This window comes from Mus caroli, chromosome 2 (genome assembly GCF_900094665.2).
Source record: "Mus caroli chromosome 2, CAROLI_EIJ_v1.1, whole genome shotgun sequence".
Lineage (NCBI taxonomy): Eukaryota > Metazoa > Chordata > Mammalia > Rodentia > Muridae > Mus > Mus caroli.
Genome location: NC_034571.1, coordinates 4,138,172 through 4,160,111, shown reverse-complemented (window position 1 = coordinate 4,160,111; position 21,940 = coordinate 4,138,172). Strand labels below are relative to the sequence as shown.

The following is a 21,940-nucleotide window of genomic DNA, read 5'->3' as shown; positions in this document are numbered from 1 at the left end:
ATTAATATAAAAATAATCAATATACAAATAAATGACCTTGGTAATATTATTTACCAGGATCATTACTTTTGTCTTTATTTAAAAGAAAAATATTCAGGACATATATCAACATCTGTTACCATATGTATGGTATGCACAAATTACCTAAAATGGTCTAAGTATATGATTCTTCACATTTATACAAAGTAATTAATATTAGCATAGTGGCCATAAATACTTAAATACTTATTTTTAAAACTCTGATTTTAAAAATTCAGACACTGATTTTTAAAATCCTTACTCTTTTTTCACTTCTATCTGTGTTTTCCCCTTTTCTAAAAGTTTCTGTGGTTTGTTTTGTTTTGTTTCTTAATGGGGGGAATTAAACAAAAGCCCCTGGGAATTATAGAATGCTTCAAGGAAATAAAATCATGCTTCAGTGAACTGTTTTGAAAGAAAAATCTACACCTAACACTTCCAATCCAAAGTATGGCTTAGTTTTATTACATTTTGTACTGCTAAAATGTCCCACAATTAGCACATTGGTGGAATTTACCACTATTTTATTATAGCTTATTGCCTAACTCCCTGGGAAGTAAACAAGGCTTCTGGTATACTTGACCTGTCCTACGTCTCTATTTCGTCAGGCTGGGCAAAGGCATTAACCAGGAACAATATTAGAAGAAAGAACCCTGAGTAAAGTGTATATACATATATACCTTAATATATATATTATATATATGCATGCATGTGTGTGTGTATATATATGTATATATGTATGTGTGTATATGTATATATGTATATATATATGTATATATATACATATATATATAAAGGTTGTTCTTCCTTCTCCCTCCTCAGTCTTCTCCACTTTTATTGGTTTGTTTTTTAGGATGGACCCTGAGTAGCAGGAAAATATCTTTTACCAATATGGTAAGTTAAATCATGTTATTTAATTTACGCCATTAATAACTTCTCCTTTAGAAGGTGAACTGCATGAAAGCAGCCCATGCTTGGCCTTACAACAGTCTAGAAATACTGCAGTCCACTTAAATGGGCAAGAAGATTAGTATGGATAAGAAAAATAATAATTAAGAAAAATTATCAAGAAAATTCAACACTATTCTGCCACCAAGAGTAATTTTCTTCTATGTCTTCAGCCAGTGACACAAAAGTATGTATAAGTACATCTGTGTGTGTGTAAGTGTGTGCTTGCACACATGCATACACATGTTGACCTGTGCAAGTGTCAAGGGTATGGACCTGCAGATGGAGGCCAGAGGACCCCTTAATGCCATTCCTTAGACAAAGTCCACTTAGTCTCTTTACAAACAATCTCTTGCTGCCCTACCTAGAACTTGTCAAGTGGTAAATTCTAGATGGCCGGTGAGCCCTGGACGTCCTTCTCCCTCTGAAGTCCCAGTGTTGGGATTACAAGCGTGTTTCTCCATGCTCCGTTTATGGCTTATTTTATATACATGCTAAAGATCAAACTCTGCTTGGCATCATGGAAAAGAAACATTTCGATGACTGGGCTATCTCCTGAGTTCTCAGTGCATGACAGATCATCATGGTCCACTTACCAGGAAGTAGACAGCTTGAGAATTTGGAAGAAGTTAAGTCATATTATAGTATGAAAGGAAATCTGGAAATGGAGACACACCCGTAGAGGACCCAGAACGTACTCAGGCTATGATAGTGTCAATCACAAAGTAGTGTTTAACTCCCTGGTCAGAGAGGTAACAATAGGAGGTCTGTTGCAAAGTCCATGTAGGTAATATAATTATTCATGGAGGAGGGCTGTCTTTTCTTAGAGTTTTTCTGTGCTACAAACTAGAAACATGCTGTTTTGAGCATCAAGTTTTGCTTCTGTTGCTCAAGTTCAAAGTTTTCCATATCTTGGTTTAAATTTTCAGTATGCATCAAGCTTAGCTCCATGATCTTGAGTTCCTTACCCACTTCATAAACATTAAGATAAGCATTTTTAATTTGATAATGGAGAGTTGTTTCCACGTTTCATCCATTTTAGAAGTTTCTGGTGCTTTTAGAAACTTGGTTCTAGGCAGGCTTTCACACAAAGTATCTCAACATTGCAAGCTCAAAAATCGAAAGGAAGTCAAAAAGTCCAAGAAGGAATGGGAGCGCTTATAATTTTGACATGTCTTCTGCTGTGTTCAATAATGTGCTCATGTTTGTGATGTAAAGGAAAAGACGGGAGACAGTGTTTTAGAGAGGGGAAGAGGGGACAGCAAGGAATACAAAACAAGATAAAAATATTAGTAAAGATATAACTGCAATAAATAATGTTATAAAGTGGGGTAAGAAATCAAAGCATACTGTAAGCAAAGCCCCAACTCTGTGTGCTCAGCTCCATGGTAAGGAATGACATGGGAGTGCCCGGAAAGGAGCTGCAGAACACCTTCCCGGTGGTGATGGTGATGCTCACTTGAGAGGACAAGTGAGACCCAAACAGCAGACAGAATGGTCCCAGCATGCTGGCTGCCTTTTTGTGTTTGAACAGTGGCCGTCAGTCCCAGCCTTGCAGGTAATGGAACCCAGCGGGAAGAAGGGGCGGTACCCAGCGGTGCAGCCTGAACTGAGAGCAAATTTAAATTACTGAGTTTTTTTTTCCTTTTTTTTTTTTTAATTTTTCTACTCTCTGCGACAAACTGAAAAGATTCCAGCACGCTAATTTAACCACCCTGCTTCTTCTTCTCTACCTCCCCCCTCCCTTGTCTCCCTGCTTCCAGGATAATTAAAAGAGAAACCTGTAAAAGCAACATTCCCGTGAGCGAGTTGGTGCTGCAACGTGCTGGTAAGAAAATGAATTTAATTTTTAATCTTTTTTTTTCTTTTTTTGGATTTTCCTTTAAAAAAAAAAGCTGAAGGCTTTGTCTCTCTAATGCTGTCATAAGCGTGGCTTCCCTGCTGTGAGGGGTTAGCCTGTAATGAAAAGGTATAATTGCCTGATGTATGACCTCCGCGCCATGCTTATAACAAGGAATAACCGCATCCCTATGCATCGTGATGATGCTTCTCTCTGCAAACTGACTATTCGATGCCCAGCTGCAGCAAGACTGAGATTGCTGCGCTGTGTCAAGGAGCTGTTTGGTTGTTTGGGGTTGGAGTTTCAGTGTCCTGTCAGAAGTCATGACTTCCTCAAAGTTGCTGCCTGACAGGTGCTATTATGTATTCTAATAGGACCGGTCCCCATCATAACGTTTTGATGTTTACTTCTTAAACAGGAAATACAAGGATTAAACTTCTTTTGTTTATGGAACAGCATAATTATCACAGACTTCTGTAGTCCAGATAATGAAAGACTGGAGCGAGTGCTCTGTGGAGTGGTTTTAATCCCTCTTTCTCTGTGACTAGTTAGGGGTTCATTAGACAGTCGTGAAGGAGAGCCTCTATCGTTTGGAGACCTTGAACTTGAGATGCCAACTTGATTCTTTGAAAGGACAATTTTTAATTCAATCCAATTAAACTCAACAAGTATTTCTCCACACTCTGACTGGAACTGCTTGGGGAGTGGCAGTACCTGTTACTCACTGACAGGGGAGAAAATGAAACACGGTGTAAATGTCCAGAGGCAGACTTCTCTCCCCGCGTTTGGAACCGGCTTCTTATGACGTTCCTGTGTGCTACTGTTCGCTGTAGATGAGAGTTCAAGGTTAGCGCTCCCCGTAGACCGTAGCACATCCCTTCTTTGGATGCGTGTGCAGTTTGCTTCTGCTAACTAGTACCTGTCGCCTGTACATTTTAGATTCTTGTCTAATACTATAGAGGAAAAAACTGGAAATATTATCACCATTGTCATTACTATCAAACACTATGCATGTCGTTTAAAAGTACATCTCAATGTAGTAAGTTTTGATCTTATGCAGATTTGAATAGGAAGGAAGACACTTGGGAATGCTTAGACTTTCTGAGGCTGGCTGAGATCTGGGTCAAGAAACTTAGAAGTGAGGACTTTAAAATTTGCTCTTAAATACATATAAAAACATCGAGGAATATAATTTGCTATCCTCTGCTGTGCTTTATAAGCTATGATAGATTTTACTTAGTTTTAAGAAGAAAATGGATTAGCAGAAATAGAATGGAAAGTTTTCAGAAGCAGTAGTTAACAGCTGTCTACCAAGGCCTTTGCTAAAGACTATGTCTTCTGTGGCTGTTTGAAGGTTGTGTAGCTTTGCATCTTAGAGAGAGTGTGACAGTGCATCCGCTGTTCTCTGAAGCCATTCTGTCCAATTGTGTCATCTCTACATTTAACAGCGCTGAACTTTGCCGCCCTTGGGTCTTCACCAATGCCCCCAGAACCACTTGAAATGTCTAAAAAGACTTCAGAACATTAGGAAATGTCAACTGCTAAAATAATTTCTGCCTCTTTACAACGAGAGAAAACGCTGTGGATTTAATAGTTCATTTTTTAAAAAAATCTGCTCCCCACCAGTAACTGTCTGTTAGCAATGTTTCAATAAGAATTGGAATAATGTGTTGCCCAGTAACAAGTAACCACCTCCAGAGTGACTCTGCACAGCACCAGTGACCTGAAAGAGCTCCTCAGAGCAGTGGACAAGTCAGGCAACAGTGTTTGTGTTCCTTAATTATGAAAAAGGTAAATCCTCCTTATGTCCAAATGTTCAAAGTCAGGGTCTTCTTCTTCACAAACTTCTAATTGAATGAACAAGTGAAAATAAAGATCAGTAGACCTCTCCAAAATTTTATTTCTGGCACAAAATAAGAATAGGATTAGATAAGCTGAGCCTCCTCCTAAACAAGATTTGGAGCAAGCAAAGGTCTTCTGTGTGCAAGCTGCCTTCTTCTCTTACTGAACACCACGTAAAAGCAGGGCTTTCACTGTGCGACTTTGTCACTGAACTAGTAACCAACTGATGATTCTGCAGACTTGTGCAACTGAAGGATGCCCCCCTCATTAATAAAACATTGAACAACACTGAAGTCACATTTACCCTACCCACTTAAGAACCATCAGAGGCCCCAAGTTCTGATCCCTAGACATAGCTGTTAGAATGTCTTTTATTCTTTCCCTGCTGACAGTTCCGAGTTGAAGCTCTTACACAGTATCCCTGCATGTATCACTAGCTCTTGCGGCATGTGGGAATACTTTACACCTTATAATTGCACAGGTGTTGAAGTAGAAAATATCGGATGAAGAGAATGCACATTGTGACTTTTCACACCAACATACAGACAAAATTATCAACATGCCAGAGTGAAAATATAAAGCCCGTACGAAAGCCATAAGAATTATGTCTTGCAGATAGGATGAGGTGTTTGCAGGATTTATTGTTAAGGGTGGACATAGTATCAACCAAACAAGCAGTATGTTCAAATCTGGGTGGGGGGAGGGAGGGTCAAAAAATTAAAAAGCTGCACCTTGATTGTCAAAATAATTCTGATGTATTGTAAGTCTACCTAGGAAACTAGTAAAGATAATTCAATTAATTAGCCTCGATGAACTTAGTATTGTGTCAAGTGATAAGGAAATTAGGGTTCTCACCTCACTTCCCATATTTGCTTGGGTTATTTTTCTATGTGCATGTATTTCCATTCTCTCTCTCTCTCTCTCTCTCTCTCTCTCTCTCTCTGTCTCTCTGTCTCTCTCTCTCTCTCGTATGTATATTTGTATTTAAATTGTCAATACAGGTTGACTTCAAACCTGTGTTTACTGGGTATAAAAGAAAAACAAGAAAAGAGATAAGAGACATAAGTAAAAATGTAAGGAAATGTGAAACCTCATCTCTACTCCTCCCATTGGTTTTATTGTTTAATTTCCTGAGTCTATCTCCTCAACTTTAAAAAGAGAGAAGGAATTATTCCATTCAAATAGTGTAGTTGGTTTACTTTATCCATGATGCAAATGAGTAACTCCTGTGAAAAGAAAAAAGCAGGTATGGTAGATTTTTTTTGTGTCAATGGTTCAAATAAAGAGAGCCTGTGCATGAGTCACTTACAGATCCTGATAGCCACTTCTGCACTGTGTCGGTGCAGGCTGGCACCTATCTCTTGGTTTAGACCCTTCCATGCTGACACTGGAATATCACACAGGATATTCTGGGGAAAAATCACAACAAAAGACTGAGTGTCAAGACACAAGCAGTCCTGAACACTGCTGGAATGGCTCTTGCATAGAGCATGGGGTGGGGGATGGAGTACAGATACCTAAATTTTTCATATGCATTTCAAATGTACTTGAAAATTTTGGTAAGATCTCATTGATAAACAGAACTATGGAACCACCACAATCAAGAGGTAGAAAATATACATCCAAGCAAAAGTTTCCTGGTATCCCTATACAGACATTTTTTCCCCTCCATGCCTTGATTGGCTTTCTTTTACTAGATTAATTTGCATAGTACATAATATTAGAAGACTGGAATAGTATTTTAATAGATACATTTATTTCTTTTATTTTATTTATATGAGTACACTGTAGCTGTCTTCAGACACACTAGAAAGAGGGCATTGGATTCTATTACAGATGGTTGTGAGACACCATGTGGTTGCTGGGAATTGAACTCAGGACCTCTGGAAGAGCAGTCAATGCTCTTAACCTCTGAGCCATCTCTCCAGCCTCCTCTCTGTGCTTCTTTGTGCCATCCTTTTATTTATTTATTTATTTATTTATTTATTTTTAACCTTTGAGAGTCATACATAGTTGTACCCATTACTACAAAATAGCATTTCACTATATAGGTAAGCCACGTTTCTTCACCTAGTATTCCACAGTGCCAACATGTACATTTAAGACAGGATCTCATGTAGCCCAGGATAGGCCTAATCTCCTTGTGTAGCTGAGGATGATCTTGGAGATCTGGTCTTTTTTAATACCATGAATGTTGGTATTACAGATCTGTTTCCCCACTTAAATACAACAGAGAGTTTTCTCCTAATCTACGGTTTATTTGTTGTTTGTTTGTTTGTTTGTGTTTGTTTTGAGACAGGGTGTCTCTACATTATTCTAGATGTCCTGAAATTCTCTAAGCAAACGAGGCTGGCCTCAAACTCAGAGATCTGCCTGTCTCTGCTTCTCTGTTTGGGGCTAAAGGCATACCCCACTGTATCTGGCCATTCTTCTAAGATTTTCATCTGTAAATTTTACCATTTCATCTCTATCTGTAGATCTATCATGTGTTAAGAGCTACTTTATTGAGATTCATATTTTTCCCATATGAATGGCTAACACTGTCACTATAAAAACCACTTTCCCCTCTTTAGTTACTTTACATCGTTTGTCAAAACTGAACTACTACTGTGTTATGTATGTGTGTTGGTCTGTAGAAATGTCTCTATCCTATGGCACACATTTGTGTATCTAACCTTTATTAGTTCCTTGTTATGCTAGTTGCCTTATATTTATGGTAAAAATTTAAAAACAGATAATACAAATCATGCCCATTTACTCTTCTCTGTAAACATTGCTTTGGCTTCTACAAGTTATTCTCATTTTTCTATGACTTTCAGAATTGTTAGTAAATTCCTACCCCAATAAAAGTGCTGATGAAATTTTTCAGAATTCCCTGGAATATGTAGTTGAGTTGTAGAGTGGATGGCTGTACTGACATATGTCTGCATTACAGTTACTTTGCTGCTGCCCATGAATTTATTGGTTTTTGATTTTTGTTTTCATTCCAGAGATGGACTATGATTTTGAGTATAAGTATTTCTCCAACTTTACTGGATTTATCTCTCAGTATAACAGAGGCATAAGTATTGTTTAAATACAACTGTACTTTTATCTTATTTTCTGAATATTTGTGTCTATTACATAAAACTATTGATTTTTTTGGATAATAACCTATTAGGCTCTGATATTGAAAAATTCAATTCATCTTAACTGATTGAAATATCTAGAATTTGCAGTAAAATATTATATAGAAATTACAAAAGCTAGAAATTTAAATGCATTGCCAGTCTTAGATAAAAGACTGAGTCTCTTATCACAGAGTGGAGGGGGTTTTAGACATAACCTTCATCAGGAAAAGGCAGCCCTCTTGGATTGCTCATGTGCTAAAAAGTTTTTCCAGTGAAGGATGCAGCCCCTTTTCATACTGAGAATCCGAGATGCTAATACCATGTAAGGGGTCTTGTGTCTATGCTCAGGAGAGAAGCAAGCTGGCATCTGGCTTCTGGAATGTTTGGTGTAGTAACAGTCTAAAATAGTTTCATAGCAGAGTTGGAAGTATTCCTTTCTCTTCTGTTTCATAAACCATTTTGTGTCACATTAGAATTCTGTTCTGTCTCTAAATGTTTGTTGGAGTTTACCAGTGAGCTCTCTGGTCCTGTAGTTTTCTTTGTGGGAAAACATGATTACAAACCCAGTTTCACCTTCAGTTCTCTTTGGTGATTAACAGTCTTTAGAGAATTTGTATATGTTACTTGAGTTATCCCAGTCTGGTCATGGGATGCCCATCATCTTCTTGTTCTTTGCACACTGTGAGATATAGAGTTGCATCAATTCTTTCATTAACAGTGCATGTTCTAGCTTAATCTCTTTAAAAATCAGCCCATAGCCGGGCGGTGGTGGTGCACGCCTTTAATCCCAGCACTTGGGAGGCAGAGGCAGGCAGATTTCTGAGTTCAAGGCCAGCCTGGTCTACAGAGTGTGTTCCAGGTCAGCCAGGGCTATACAGAGAAACCCTGTCTAGAAAACAAACAAACAACAAAAAACAAAACAAAACAAAACAAAAAACAAAAAGTCAGCCCATTCAATTTCTGTTTCTCCCATAACAAATTTGTATAAATTCAGACCTTAAATAATACAACCTTATTGTTTTATAAGGTTTGTTTGTGTGTGCTAGTTTGAGTTATATGTATGTACACTTGTGTAGGTGAGGGTACATGTGTGCAACTGAGTGGAAATTCAGAGCTCAATGTCAAATATCTTCCCCAATCATTCTCAACCTGTGTGTGCATACGTGTGTGTATGTGTGTGTGTGTGTGTGTGTGTGCATACATGTGTGTGTATGTGTGATGATTGCATAAATGTGTGTGCACACGTGTGGTGTTTGCATTCGTGTGTGTGTGCACGTGTGGTGTTTGCATAAATGTGTGTGTGCATGTGTGATGATTGCATACATGTGTGTGCACACGTGTGGTGTTTGCATACATGTGTGTGTGTGCACACATGTGGTGTTTGCATACGTGTGTGTGTGTGTGTGTTCGTGCACGTGTGGTGTTTGCATGTGTTTGTAGGTGTGCATGCACTGTGCATGTGGAGGCCAGAGGACACAGGAGACTTTACTAGTCACTTTATTTTACTTTTTGAGACAGGGTTATTCTCTGCACCTACAACTCACCAAGTCAGCTAGCTTGGCTGATCAGTGAGCTCCAAGGATTCTTTTATCGCTGCTTCCCCAAGAGTGAGATCACAGGCACACACCATAATGCCCAGGTGTTAGAGAATATAAACTCAGTCTCTCAGAACCATCTCCTCTGCCTGATTTTATAGTTCTACATGTCAGAAATATGACACAAATCTCACCAGACTAACGTCAAGGTGTCCCCAGCTCTGCATTTCCTTCAAAGGACTCTAGAGAGCTTGCTGCAGGTCTAAGCTCATACCTTCCTGTTTTTTGGCTTATAGATATCATACACGTTTTGCCTGTAGATTCTAAGCCTTCCCCAATCTTCAAAGTCAGTCATGCTGAGTCGTTATTTTCCTCACATAACAGATCTCCATTCTGCCTTGCCCTTTCTCATATCTCAAGTGAGAAAATTCTCTATCTTTGAGGGCCCATGTGACTATGGGTACACATTAAGATGTCACTTAATGATCTCCCTCTCAACAGATCCAAGCTTAACTCATATCAGTGAGTTGTTTTTTCCATCTGAAATCATATTTGAAGATTTTAGAGGATTACAGGACAGACATCTCTGTGAATCACATTTTCCTCCTTTATGGTTGTAACATATGTAATCAGTTTTAGCTTATTCACCGGATGTACCATTAAGCCTATGAATTTTCCCCATAAATTCCCCTTAGCTGAATCTCACAAGTTTAAACTTATTTCATTAAAAATAATTTCTAAGTCATTTTTGACTACTTTTTTTCTCTCGCTGGATGTAGAGCAGTTCATTATTGTCTCTCTAGATACCTTTCTGTTACTGGTTTCTAATCTAATTCCACTCTGGACAGAGAACATATTCAACAAGGTCTTTGATACTTTTCCCAGCTTATTGCTCATCTGGGGGAAAACTCTGGCTGCCCATAAGGGGAATGTGTATGCAGAGTTATACCATGTAGTATTTTGTGATTGCTTCTTATGTTGGTGGTCTCCTTATGTTCTTTTCTGTTTTTACTAATTTGATTTTTGGCCTGTCTGTTCAATGCAGGTTCAGAGAGTATAATAGAGTTTCCTACTCATCTCTATGTATAGATTTGTCTTTTTCTATACTGGATTATCTCAAATTTATTTCATGTATTTCTATGTATAAGTATGTGTTCAAATGTATGCACATATATGTAGAAGAACTAATTCACATTTGCATGTGCATGTGGAGGCCAGAGGACAACCTCTCGTCGTCTTCCTTTAGCACTATCCACCTTAGGTTTTGATATGAGTTCTCACTAGTCTGGAACTCACTAAATAGGCTACACTGGCAGATCAGAGCTCTGCCCACCCCCATCACACCATGGGATTACAAATGTGCTTGGGTTACAAGTACAGTCCACCATTCTTGAACTGGTTTTATTAATGTGGATTGTAGGGACCTAACTCAAGTCTGCATACTTACTTTGCAAAAAAATGTATCAAAGGAGCTCTCTGTTTTGGCCTGCTCCATGCATTTTTAGGATGTATTATTGAGCATCTGTAAATGTATTATCGATTGCTATCATGCTATCCTTCATTCATCATGGAAGCTTTCTATTTTCTCTAGTGCAATACCATTTTCCTTAGATTTTATTCTTGTTCATTAACCAACCTTTAAAAATTATATTTCAATTTTCTTTTGTTTTCTACTTATATCTTTGCATTATTTTGACTGCTTTAGGGTCAGCACATATATGTAAACTTAATGTAATCCGTGTGTCAGTATATTTCTATTGATCACATTTTCTATTGGTCAGATTTTAAACTATTTAATATGGCCATATATATACATGCGTGTGTATATGTGACATTCATATATATTACAAGCTCATCAATATATTATTAATTATTTACTTTCAATTCTTGTATTCTTTTAAAGAATTGAAATGAAATACAGATTTTATGTAACCTAAACTCATTTTTCTTTCCATACTTGGAATATAACTCTACTAGTAAGAAAGTTACTCTCGGTTTACCTGAAAAATTTCAGTTTCCTCTTGGGTTTGAAAATATAGCTTCAGTGAGTGAAGATGTCGTCATTAACGACCTCTTCTGCTGCTGCTTTCACATTCCAATGTCAACTGAACTTCACAGTTTCTTAGGAATCCACAATCAGTTCAAGCCCCTCCCAGCAATTTCTTGTGTGTGGCTTCCCTGAGTTAAGATTGTGTTTAAGAAGGGGCACAGTGTCCACATTTTGGTCTTCATTCTTCTTGAGTTTCATGCGTTTAGCAAATTGTATCTTATATCTTGGGTATCCTAAGTTTTGGGCTAATATCCACTTATCAGTGAATACATATTGTGTGAGTTCCTTTGTGATTGTGTTACCTCACTCAAGATGATGCCCTCCAGGTCCATCCATTTGGCTAGGAATTTCATAAATTCATTCTTTTTAATAGCTGAGTAGTACTCCATTGTGTAAATGTACCATAATTTCTGTATCCATTCCTCTGTTGAGGGACATCTGGATGTATCACAGGGCTCCCAATGGAGAAGCTAGAGAAAGTACCCAAGGAGCTAAAGGGATCTGCAACCCTATAGTTGGAACAACATGATGAACTAACCAGTACCCCGGAGCTCTTGTCTCTAGCTGCATATGTATCGAAAGATGGCCTAGTCGGCCATCAATGGAAAGAGAGGCCCATTGGACTTGCAAACTTTATATGCCCCAATATAGGGGAATGCCAGGGCCAAAAGAATGGGAATGGGAGGGTAGGGAAGTGGGGGGCGGTGTGGGGGACTTGTGGGATAGCATTGGAAATGTAATTGAGGAAAATATGTAATAAAAAAAAACAGTGGGGGAAAAAAAAGAGAGCAGCTAGAAAAAAAATTGAAAAAAAAAAAAAAGATTGTGTTTAAGCTTTCATTTCAGCTGTTAAAACTGCAGTATGCTTAGGAATGACTTTCTTTGTTTCAACTCCACATGAAGCTCACTGGCTTATCTAGACCTAGATTTAATGTCTGGGTACATTAGTCTGGGGAGAAATTGTGTCACTTTGTAAAATGCAATCGTCATTTTTATATTTCCTGTTCTTCATAAGCAAACTTGACATAGTCTCCCATAGGTTCCTAACGTTCCCATAGGTTCCTAACGTTCCCATTTATCCACCCTCTTTCCTCTGTCTTCCAAACTGAGTACTCTATGTTGATAGATCTTTAATGTTGTTAGTCCTTATCATTTTCTATTTGTTCTTTAGCCCTGATGAAGTTTTGATTTATTACTGGTTTCAATTACATATTTTCGTTGTTTGTTTGTTTTATATTCCTTAAGTTTTCAATAATGATACTATTCATCCTTTAATTATCTGAACTTGTGTATTATAGCTGTGATAAACCTTTTGTCGGCTAACTCTAGCCCCTGGGAAGTGTTCCTCTGTCCTGTCTCTGCTCTTCTCTGTTTGTCACTCTTTTATGTTTATATGCATGTCTGGTTTGTTTTGTTATAAACTTGATATTACAGATTATATATTTCTGTGACAACTTATTTCACGAGCCTTCCATTATCCCACTCTTCCTTCTGCCTGGACATGACTTCCCCTCTTATCTTCCATGTGATACATAGTCACCGCTCTTTCTGCTCAATGACCAAGTTCTAAACATGGCCTTTATTATTAGTCAACCTGGAGGTCTTCCACATAAACGTGTAAAACATGCTCATGGGTGAGAGTTCACATTTCTTCAGCTTTGAGTTTTCTTGGTTTCTTGTACTGCTTTGCTAAATTCAGATGCTTTGGTTATATCCCTTGGATCCTCCTTAGGATACTTCCAACCCACATGGCTAGTTTCCTGCTGCCCATACATTGCATAATTAGAAAGTGTTTTCAGCTTAAAGAACATAAAAATTATATATCTTGTTTCCTGAATCCTTCCGGAATACATTCACCTCTGATCTCTTCCTGCTTTGTGGCTGGACTCTAAAATCTCTACTTCACCTCCATCCTCCAAATATTGTGGGCTTGGTTACATTCCTCTGCAGTTATCTTGATCTTTAAAGTTTCATCTTACCATCTGTAGCCGCATACTCTGATTTCTGCCAGTGTTTATTAGTGGGAATGGGATTTTCCAATGCCACATCATAGGTATTCGGAAATAGCCTTAGTCTATGAACTAAGAAAAACTTCCCCTATGTAATTATTCTTCTTAAAGATCTTTAGACTATTTTGTCTACATTTAGAGATCTCCCATTCACTGTAAACTATTAGGAGTATTTTGTATATTACCCAGTCTTTATAAATGCAGAAGGTTTGTGTAGTTTGTGACTCCACTGCCCTAACTGTAAATTACGTTTGTACATATGTCCATATACAACTGATAGCAATGTATCAAGTAGCATTTAAAGTATGCTACTTCGAGTCAAATTTTTATATATTTTCCAAGTATATCAATCTCAAACTTACCCTCTGGTTATTACACTTCATTTTTAAATGGATGATGCATTCCCATCACACAGATGCATTTTAAGATCTAAAAGTGTTGAAATGTTTTGATGATACCCATCACTTTGAACAATTAATATATATTAACAAAAATAATTGAGAGTGTTGAAGTTTATTCTTGAGTATGCTAGTTAACTGTGATTGCCTGTTAGATTTTGAACCACGTTGGAGATGTTCCTTTGGGCACGACTCTGAGCACATTTCCAGAAAGGATGGAGAAGAAAGATCCACCCTGACTATAGGCAGCACTGCTTCATAGGCTGGAATTGCAGATTCAGTGAGAAGTAGAAAGGGTACTGAGCACCTTAGTTCATCACTCTCTAGTTTCTAACTACAGCTGGGATGTGACCTTTTTCTCCATCATCATCATCATCACCCGAGCAGGATTTGAAATTGTGTCCCATCAAATTGATAATCTAAAAACATCCATCGTCAGGTATTTGTTAATAGCAGTGAGTAAAGTAAGTAATACAATGAACTTTGTTCTTCTATGGAACAAACTGATGAGATTCTAGCTTAGTCATCTAAAGACTCCAAAAACTCCATCAATAACTGACTGGGGCCATCATTGGTGTCATAAGTATACTGACATCTTATAAAAGATAGATACTTAGGTCATCAATTGGTCATTTTTACTCTATAATTTGGAACTCAAATGGGGGCTTATTGAAAAATACAAATGTCACTAAAAGAAGTTTTCGGTCATCAAATAAATACTACCTACAGTAGTAACTAAGAAGTACATGTGTAAGAGTCTTCATTGGCATAACTCAAGAGAATACTCTGTTCATGAGAACGAATTATAAAGAAGAAACCCAGCTCCCTACTGCTTTGGACACTATAGTAGATTAAAGTGTGAACGCAACCCCAGAGGAAAAAATGTTGATTGATAATCTCAGCTATCTTATAAAGTAAACCTATTGGAAAAGAGCCCACTGCAGATATAATTAGTTAAGATTACACTGAAGTAAAGCTGTCCATTATCTAATCTGATATTCTTAAGATATCTGCATAAAGACAGAGAGTCGGAGAGATTTGATTAGGGTGCCCTAAGACATGGAGGCAGAGGCCAGAGTATGCCTCAGCACACTAAGAAAAGCCTAGCGAGTCATCGGGAACAAAGGAGAAATCCCCTACAACTACAGAAGGAGAAATACAACTTCATTATGCACTTCTCCCGTTCAAAACTGTGATGCATTGGATAGCTGTTGTTTTAAGTCACCTAGTTTATAATATTTTGTAACAGCTCATATATTGGCATCATTGACAGATACACACATATCAGTGTTTGGAGAGAAAAGAAACCTAGTGATTTACTTATATGACTTATGAAGGAAAAAACTGAAATCTTGGTGAGGTTCGATGTGCATATGTTGCAGGGATGCTTGGCTTTTTGTTTTTTTTTTAAAGATCCACAGAACATAGCATTTAAAGTTTTTTATTAAATATTTTCTTCATTTACATTTCAAATGCTATCCCCTCCCCCTGCCCTGCTCCCAAACCCACCCACTCCCAGTATTCACTTTTTGTTTTGTATCGTTATTGTACTTTGAGTCAGTCATAGTGTGAAACAAACTAAGAGGAGTAACCATGCACTCACTGTAAGAACAGCGAGAGCACATTCCACTGCAGTACTTGCTCACAGTTACATATTAAGTTCTTGGAAATGTTGGATGAGAGAGAAAATCACCATCTTCATTTTTATTTTGTCTGCCACCATAAATTACAACCATTAAATATCAAATATTTGACCTAAAATGCTGGTTCTTGGGGGACTAAGGAGATGGAATAGTGATTGACAGCACTGACGGCTCTTGTAGAGAACCTGAGTATGATTCTCAGCACCTATGGGACACCTTATAACTGTCTGTGACTACAAGCCCAGAGGTCAGACTCCCTCTTCTGGCCCTGGTGGCCATTTCGTTTATATGAACATATATTCAGGGGAAATACATACATATATATATATATATATATATATATATATATATATATGTATGTATGTGTGTGTGTATGTGTGTGTATGTGTATATATATATTTACATATTTATTTCATTATATATATATTCATATATATAATGAAATAAAAGAGTAAACCATAAAACATTAATTCTTAACAATTATCTCACCATGTGAAAGAGAGAGCTTTTGAATTAGGTAAACCAGGAATTGTCTCTTAGAAGAAGTTTTCTTCACTGCAATTCTCATTTTTGTAGCTTTGCTGTTTTCTATAAGGTGAACAAGGAAGATGTTCTTTAGATATTGTAAGATATTCTGAGATATAGCATCCATAGGCAAGAGAAATCAGAATATAAATAGTATACTTCTTCAGAGCAATCAATTAGTATGGTCATAGTATATGAGTGAGTAGAATGGTGGAAGGAAAGGAAGATCATCCATACGGTCATGAAAACATATAGACAACATTTTCTGTAAAGAGTCAGAGAATAAACATTTCAGGGTTTTCAGACCTTACCATCTGTGCCACAGTGTAAAGGAAAGCAATCATAAATAAGTGAGTGAGTGAGTGTGTGTGTGTGTGTGTGTGTGTGTGTACATGCTTTTCATCACCACAGCAAATGTCCGGGATGATCAGTTATTGAAGCATAGGCTTGAGGTGCACCACATTTGTAGACTCCAGGCCCTGGTCAAGGGTATCCATTATTTCTAGGTCTCTGGAAGGTGTAACAGGGTCCACAGGAAAGAAAACCCATTGATGACATGGCCAGGAAATGAAAACGAGAAAGGTGATGCCCGAGATCACACTATCACTTTGAAGATCTTGTTCCTAATAATCAGAAGACTTCTCATTGCGTCCACTTCTTGAAGGTCTAATGCCTCTGACACACACAAAGCTGACGGTCAAGCCTCTGATGTGTGGGTCTTCGTAGGACACTACAAATGAAAGCTCTAGTGCCTTGAAAATAATTAAACACACTCCAATAAAGCATTATTTATGAACATGACAGTTTGAATTATGTTTAATTTTTTAATGGCAACCATTTAAAAACAAATGGACATAAAAGTAATATAAGCTTCTCACTCACTACTGTGAAAATTTGCAGGACATGGTGGACTCTGCAGATGAAGTTCTCTGAGAGGAAGTCAGATGATGAAGATGAGCATCCCTTGTTTATAGAAACAGACTACTGAAGAGAAACAAATGGCTGAAAGGTAGCAGCTAGGTTGCTCATAGAAAACATGTGTGCAAGGGTGCTAAGTTATCAGCTACATGGATGTAAAAAAAAAAAAAAAAAGAGTCAGCCTTAGAGCATCCCTGAAAAGTTGGCCTAAGACCATTTTCTAGTGAATTGGGAATGGTGGGGCAAACATGAAGATCAAGAAGATGACAATCCATTTATGAAAGAAGTAGAAAGGCAAGAATCCAAGTACAGATTTCAAATTCCAAGAAGTAACTGAAGGTTTTCCTTAATAGAAAGAGAGCTTACATATTTTAAATTGCTCCTTCCCACACTTCTGGTGAAACCATCTTTTGAGTATCTGCACACAAGACTCCCCTCCCTTTCTCTCTGGCTCTGGTTTTCTCTGTAATACTGATATCCATAGGGTAGGGAACTGCTATGCACTCTGAAAGTGAAGCAGTTAGGCATATGGAGATCACAGAAGTTTCTCAAGGGGGGTTCCACATATTTCGAAAAGTCAAATGCCATAAATCTGTCCTCAGCAACTTTGACCAGGACCCTTTGTACAAAACTAGTCTGTCCAGATCTCACTGTTCTAAGTGTAAAACAGGCAACTGTACTGGCAATGTCTCCATTGGAGGGCTTGGTCAGGTAGTTATGCTTACCCCTGGGCAGAAAGACAGCCAGTAACATAATTGTGTCTTTGTGCTTCCAGATCCACTTCTTTGGGTAGCATCCTTGTCTATAGAGAAAGAAAAATGCAATTATATGATTTGCAGACCTCTTTCTGGGCAGCAGATGTTGAACAAATCTATGTATTGGTGGAAGGACAAAAAGCACATTGTGTAGTAATTAAAACATTTTGGTCCTAAACTCATATACTCAATGTATGTTATATTCACAGGTAATTTGATGCTAACAAAAAGTGGCCCTGTTTGCTTCCCACTTTGTTCAGACCTTCACTGCAATTTCTATGCATAAAAGGCTTAACTTTTAAATAATGAACCCTTAAACTCCCAATTTTAGGCAATTAAGATGATGGAATGTATTTTTCTTTGAGCAGTCAGACATTTTCTTCCTTTTATTCTTTTGTAGATTCCACTTTTAAGCTGTTTAGCTCTTTCTTTTGTAATGGTTGTTGACAATCGCTTTTTATTTTGTGTACCATCACTTCTGAGTCACTTCAGCACCTGGCTCTGCTAATGTTAACTGTGGATTGCTGCTTGCCACTCCAGAGACTGCTGGGAGTTCATTCTCTTAAAAAGGCAGTACAAGGAAGAGCATTGCTTAACGCAGATTAGTAAAGAGCCATTGGCAACCCGGGGGTTTCTCAAAGAGAAAGGCTTTCTGGGAAAAATCACAGATTCCCAATGTGCCACTCCTGTGTGCAGGGGACTGTTGGTGGACATCCTACGGCTCTGCCTTCTCATTTAACTTTAGGAAAACAACTGTTCTTTATTCCAAATGCAATCAAGCTCGAATATGAGTGATTCAACTTTACACTTACCACAAAATTAATTTTTTAAGTAAGGTGGTTCCAGAATCATTAGTTGAATGCAAAGGTGGTTTCTTACTATTAAGCTGAGAATTCAGTATTTTGAGGATACACAGATAAACTTTTATCTTTGAGAAGAGTTATTTTTGTTATTTTTAATTGTGTGCATGTCTATGTGGAGTGGAAGCCATCAGATTCCCCTAGAGCTGAATTTCTGCTGCATATGTCCCATGAGCAACCGGTGAAACATGCCTAAGGATTTTCATCCTCATTTTTCCAGATACAATAAATATTTTTTCTCCTTTTTTAAAACCAGTATTTATTTTTATTCTAGAACTCTGGGCTATCTAATCTCAGGTTCTTGGTCACCAAAGCAGTGTTAGGTACAGGTTCCATCTCACGGAGTAGACCCTAAGTTGAATCAGTTATTGGTCAGTTATTCCAACTTATCATGTTACCATTGACCCAGCATATTTTTTCAGTTAGTATATCTTTAGAGATACAGGATCTGTGGCTGGCTAAGTACTTATGCTTCTCTTTTTATAGCGTTCAGATTATCTTCCTATACCAAAGATACTAGAACATAGGAGTGAAGACTCTATGTAGGAACCAGCTCAACCTCTCCATGTTCAATGAGTTGTATAGATGTTGTTTTCAACTTCAAAGGAAATGATAGTCATTGGCTGGTCTGCCTTTTGCCTGATAATAGATTATAGTTACACGACTTCCTCCCATCAGCCTGTAGGCCAAGACATGGATGAGAAAAGTGTAGGTACCAATGCTATAGAGTTTTAGTTACCTTACAAGTTTCTACCCACTGCAAGGTGGCTAATGATACATTGGTTTTCTTTACTGATATTTATAGCCCATGGTACTTTTCAAAATTGTATTTATTCATTTATATATGTATGATAACTTTGCCTGCATATGTATGTATATATGTGTGTGTGTGTATATGTGTGTGTGTGTGTGTGTGTGTGTGTGTGTGTACATTTCATGAATGTCGTGAATGTCTGGTGACAAAGGTTGTCAGGAAAGGCATTGGATTCCCTGAGACTGGAATTATAGATGCTTGTAAAATCATACTACATGGGTTCCTCTAGAAGAGCAACGAGCCCTCTTAAACACTGAGCCATCTCTGCAGTCTCTACATTGTGCTTTTTCTTCATAAATATGTCATTCATTTTCTCCCATTTGATTTATGCTTACTTAGATTTAAGCATTCCCCCAGAAAATTTGATGTCATAAGAAAAAGATACAATAACCACACTTCCATTTCTAGGGGCAATGCTTCTAGACCTAACTTTGAATTGAACAACAACAAAAATCAGTAACAAAAGACAGCACCCTCTCTAAATTTGACAAAATGTAAAATGATAGCCTTATGCTAAGAAAATATGCGTCTTTTTTATCTTTTCATGAATACAATATACAACAAAATAAAAATATAAATCAGAAGTATGAGGGTAAAACCCTATTCAGAGACAGTAGCTATGAGATGTCAGCAACTCCTGGACATGGGTGAAGAGAAATTTCTTTGACCCTAGACATTTCTGGATGCCAATATACATCAGCAGTTCTGTCTGGACAATTTCACTTTTGAAAGCATCCCCAATGAACTATTAATGAGGTAGTCAATATTTTATCTGGCTAGGGAGAATGAGAAGTGTAAACATACATGAAGACTTTGGTTCTGTTTGGTGATGCTTAGTTAAATTAGAAACTTTTCTTCATCATTTTAATTGTTTAAATGAACTGTGTGTATGTGTGTGCACACGCATTCATGCATGTGTTCATGTGTGTGTGTACAGATCAGACAACTCTCAGAAGGCTTATATGTCCTACCCTTGCCTGTAGAATACAATGCAGGTCATCAGGCTTGGGAGTAAGTACCTCTACATGCTGAGCCATGCTTGTTATCCCTGGGTTTTGTTCCCTTTTGTAATTTTTATAATCCATTCACATTTCATTCTCATCTTTGATCATCATAGGCACCAGGAAGCATTCCAATCTCAGATACAGCAAAGAAACATAGTTTTCCCAGGACTTTACTGTGTTTATGACATGATTCTCCTGGGAATGTATACCGGGGTTAGCAGCACTTGGGAAGAACAGAGAAACAATAGAATTTCTTTGTTTTGAAATTTCAAACTCTTGCATGATGACTGTCCTTCCAATTGTAAAAAGTTGACTCCGTTCTGTATTCCGAGTGAAATCTCAGAAGTGTTAGTGTTCCTTCTCCTTCAGTAACTTCAAATGATCATTTGCTGACAGAGACATAGGCTCAGTACATGAAATGATCCAGAGTCAGGTTTCATTGTTTTTGTAGAAGGTTAAATTTAGGCGAGTTATTTCTAGCAATGCATGGTTCTTAGTCCCTTATGGCATGTTTGAGATGTTAGTAAACGTTTGCTCGGCTCTTTAAGCACATACAGGAGCTGGCACTATAAAAACTGTTGTAAGGAGGTGAACGGATTCCTTTGAATATGAGCTGGATGCCTGTGAGAAAGAACTACAAAAGGTTTGCATAGCAGGTACCTATGTTCCACTTGGAAATTGTTGGCTGTATATGTATGCCTTTGATTTCATCAGGAAACATTCTGTTAAGAGAGGTGCCCCTTAATATTCCAGTGCACATTTTTCCTTTGTTTGCTTCATTGGGAGGTATCCCTTATGCACCAAGTATGTGAAACATATATTGTACTTCATGTCTAATGGCAGATTTTTATTTTAATTTGCTCAATTTAAAATACAAAAAGGAGTTGATTAAGGAAAACCATTTAGCAAATTAGGTTCATAACATGAATGTTGATTACTGTTAATAGATATTGACTGCAAATCATAAATATATAGGACTGTAGATTAAACGGTATCTTAAAATTTTGGTAGGTGTGATGATGCAGATCCTTAGTCCCAGCACTCAGGAAGCAGAGGCAGGTAGATGTTTGTGAGTTCAAGGCCAGCCTGGTTTACATTGCTAGTTCTATACCAGTCAGGACTAAATGGACACTGTCTCAAAAACCAACAGCAAGAAAAGGTCTCTTTTATTGTAACACTTCAGACAACCTTATGTATGCTAACAGACACTGTGATGTTCAAGACAAATATAGCTTTTGCTATATTTACCCAAGTTATAACAAGATAATTTCAAAACAAACTACATTAATCAAGCTTTTAATTTTCTATCTTTCTGATATTTTGATACTAGAAAGTTTTTGTTGATCCTGGATACTGCCCTGCCCAAAGCCAATTTCTAAGAATGTTATAAATGATGTCTCTGATATGACACATGCACAATATGACTCATGTGGTGGATGATATTCTGGTGTAAATGTATATGCATTTAAATAGATAGAGGCAAAATACATCCAGAAACATGGAAATAGTTGACAATAGTCAATTATTATCTTCAATATATAAAGATGTCATATTTCTTTGACTCTTAATAAAATTACCTACATTCACATAGCTATCTGCTTCTTTTTTCCTAACCTAAATTTACTAATGAAATGAAAATGGAGGTTAGAAATCAATTTAGTCTTTATACTT

The 21,940-nt window shown here is 37.5% G+C and overlaps 1 protein-coding gene across 3 annotated transcripts in view; it reads left to right on the top strand.

Moving 5' to 3' along the window:
* Positions 1-2,324: 2,324 nt before the first annotated feature.
* The window catches only part of Celf2 (CUGBP Elav-like family member 2), an 833,597-nt gene continuing 813,981 nt past the window's right edge, over positions 2,325-21,940 (top strand). For 2 of the 3 annotated variants that reach the window (XM_021151420.2, XM_029471522.1), the window contains exons 1-2: positions 2,325-2,524; positions 2,730-2,794. The gene's annotated coding sequence lies outside the window, so the exon portion shown is untranslated. Of the gene's footprint in view, positions 2,525-2,652; positions 2,795-21,940 lie in introns of those variants that run through there. The other variant, XM_021151447.2, reaches the window with a different exon arrangement.